General features: G+C 43.6%; 1 pseudogene; it reads right to left on the bottom strand.

Annotated features, from left to right (window-relative positions):
* Window positions 1–2,634: 2,634 nt before the first annotated feature.
* Window positions 2,635–2,725, bottom strand: LOC123596588 (annotated as a pseudogene).
* Window positions 2,726–3,026: the final 301 nt, after the last annotated feature.

The raw sequence follows: 3,026 nt of genomic DNA, 5'->3' as shown, positions 1-3,026 counted from the left end.
TCTCACCATGTCTGGGACTCCCGAGGAAAGGCAGCTGGAGCAGCACAAGGTGTGGTATCTTGGTCTGTCTCTATTACAAAACATTTTTCTTAGTCTGCCTTTATGAAAATAAAGATCAACATAATGCTGGTTTGTGGAGTTAGAGTCATCTTAAGTCACTAGTGAAACCTTACTTTTCATAAAAAGGGGAAGCAACGGCAGAGAGATCAAGTGATTGCCCAGGTGAGCCCAGGTCTTTTTATGATAGGAAAAGATAGGATAAAATAGGCAGAGAGGGAAAGGATAGGACCTGAGGTCTCTGTGTGGGGAAAAACACATATTTTGGAACAATGCTGGCTGTTGGCCTGGAAGGGACCCTCAAGGAGCTCTTACAAACTATCAATTGGGTATATTACAACCGAGATCAAGAGGAGAGTAAGGAACAAGAAAGGAGGCTTTAGAAAAAATTTGAGACCTTAGTTACAGCCTTACCTACTATTCAGACCAGACTTCCCGAGGTCCTGGCACCAAGTGCCATTTATGTGGCCATTCAGGGCACTGGAAGTGACAATGTCTTCAGAAGGGACAACTGAAGTTGAAACCCATAAGCCATGCCCCTTTTGTGGAGACAATCACTAGAAATCGGAATGCCCTCAGTGACTTAATCTGGGAGCGCTCAGATTACCAACATCCCTGAAAGGGCCTGGGGCTCTTTACGGTGGCTCTTCTAAACAACTATCTATGGGAAACCCAGAGCCTCACCTCTGGTAACTCTGGATATAGAAGGAAAACCAGTTGATTTCCTTCTTGACACCTGAGTCACCGTTTCTGTTCTCCTTTCCACTCCAGGCCAACCATCCAAACACAACATGATGATTAGAGTCACTGGAAAACCCATGGCCACGTTTTTCCTCAGCCACTGGGGTGTGTATGGGGAGACTTGATATTTCTCACATTCTTTTTTGATAATGCCAGAGATCCACACTTTCTTGCTAGGAAGGGATATTATGATTGAATTAGGGACTCTAGTGCTACTAGCTTCAGGACAGAAAAACAATTGCCTAAATTTACAGTAATCTGGATATTGAAGATCAATCTTTCCTTGAGGTAAAATGAAATACTTATCATGGAGTTGTTATACTTATCATCCAAATAAGGATGGAAGAGGGAGAAAAAAAAAAACTATAGTTAATAAGTATATATAACCAGACATGTAGGGATTTTTTGGATGGCTACAATGCATCTTCCCTTCCTAATGGTGTGGCCTTCTCCCTAGGTAGCATTGCATTTGGAATATTAATGCTTGCTGGTCTAAACTCTTTGTATGTCATTTGTAGAAGCCGTTGCATATGCCAGAGAAATAAGATATCCAAGAAAAATTCTGCTAGCCCAGATGTTCCCATTTTATCGACCTCTGGATTGACCTTTGAACCTGCCCTGACTGCCATTCCCCTTCCCCCGCTTTCAGCAGGAAGCAGTTAAGATCATTATCCTGGTTCCTAACAGGAGTTAGAAGTCATACATTCAGAGGGGGGAGTATGATAGGAGAAGATAGGATTCAGTAGGCAGAGAGGGAAAGATTAGGACCTGAGATCCCTGGGTGGGGAAAAACACCTATTTTGGAACAATGCTGGGAGTGTCAGATGACAGCAAACCCCCTTAGGCATAAGGTTCCTCTTAAGAATGTAACAGATCCCACCTAAACTCCCCCTCAGGTTTCCCTCAGGAATTTGACAAAAGACCTCAGTATGGCCATAGACCACCTCTCATACAATGAAAATAAGCCAATCGGGAATGCACAACCCAGCACCTAGAGCTATCAAGCCAATAAAGGCAGAACCTGAGGAACACGGGGGGGGGGGGGGGGGGGGGGGGGGGGGGGGAAGGGAGGGGGAGGGCTGACCAGAACCTTCTAAAACAAGGACTCTTGCCTATAGTCCTCAGGCATTCACTTTCGAATTCCCCTCTCTGTAAAGAGAGCTTTCCTACTATTCTTCCTTTCTGATCTTATACTCTAATAAGCTTTTGCCTGCTGCTCATTTTGTGTCCACCTCTTCATTCTTCAAAGCGTCTGAGGTGATGAATCCTAGGTATTGAGGTAAAAAAAAATCCTGCAACATTTTGACTTAGTTTATCTTGAATATCAAATCAGAAAACTTGACGTGCCTATACTAGGTGCTGTAGACTGAGAGTTTTTGTCCCCCCCCCACCCCAAGTTTGTACCCTTAAACCTAACCCCCAATGTGATGGTCTTTGGAGGTGGGGCCCTTGGGGGTGATTAGCTCATGAGGGTGGAGCCTTCATGAATGGGATTAGTGTCCTCACATAAGAGACCCCAGAGAGCTTCCTCACCCCTTCTGCCGTGTGAGGACACAGAAAAGATGGCCAGAAAAAAAGTGTATTCTCACCTGGCACTGAATCTGCCAGCACTTTGACCTTGGATTTTTAGCATCCAGAACGGTGAGAAATAAATGTTTGTGTTGTTTAAGCCACCCAGTTTGTGATAGTTTGTTATATTAATATATTTATTAGTGTAATGTATTTAGAATTGTGCAATCATCACCATAATTTAGAAGACTTCAGTATAGGCATACCTCATGTTATTGTGCTGCACTTTGTTGAGCTTTGCAGATATCATATTAAAAAAATTTTTTTTTTAATATGGAACACTTAATGAATTTGCATGTCATCCTTGCACAGGGGCCATGCTAATCTCTGTATCGTTCCAATGAAAAATTTTTTTTAATGTTTACTTATTTTTTGAGAGAGAGACAGAAAGAGACAGACATAGCACCAGTGGGGGCCGAGAGACAAAGGGGAACACAGAATCTGAAGCAGGCTCCAGGCTCTAAGCTGTAAGCACAGAACCTGATGCAGGGCTCGAACTCACGAGCCATGAGATCATGACCTGAGCTGAAGTCAGATGCTTAACTGACTGAACCACCCAGGCACCTGGATGTCATATTTTTTTAAATGTTTATTTATTTTGAGAGAGACAGCGTGAGGGGAGGGGCAGAGAGAGAGGAAGAGAGAGAATCCTAGGCAGG

The sequence above is a fragment of the Leopardus geoffroyi genome, chromosome B1 (genome assembly GCF_018350155.1).
Source record: "Leopardus geoffroyi isolate Oge1 chromosome B1, O.geoffroyi_Oge1_pat1.0, whole genome shotgun sequence".
Classification (NCBI taxonomy): Eukaryota; Metazoa; Chordata; class Mammalia; order Carnivora; family Felidae; genus Leopardus; species Leopardus geoffroyi.
This window is presented reverse-complemented; position numbering and strand designations above follow the sequence as displayed.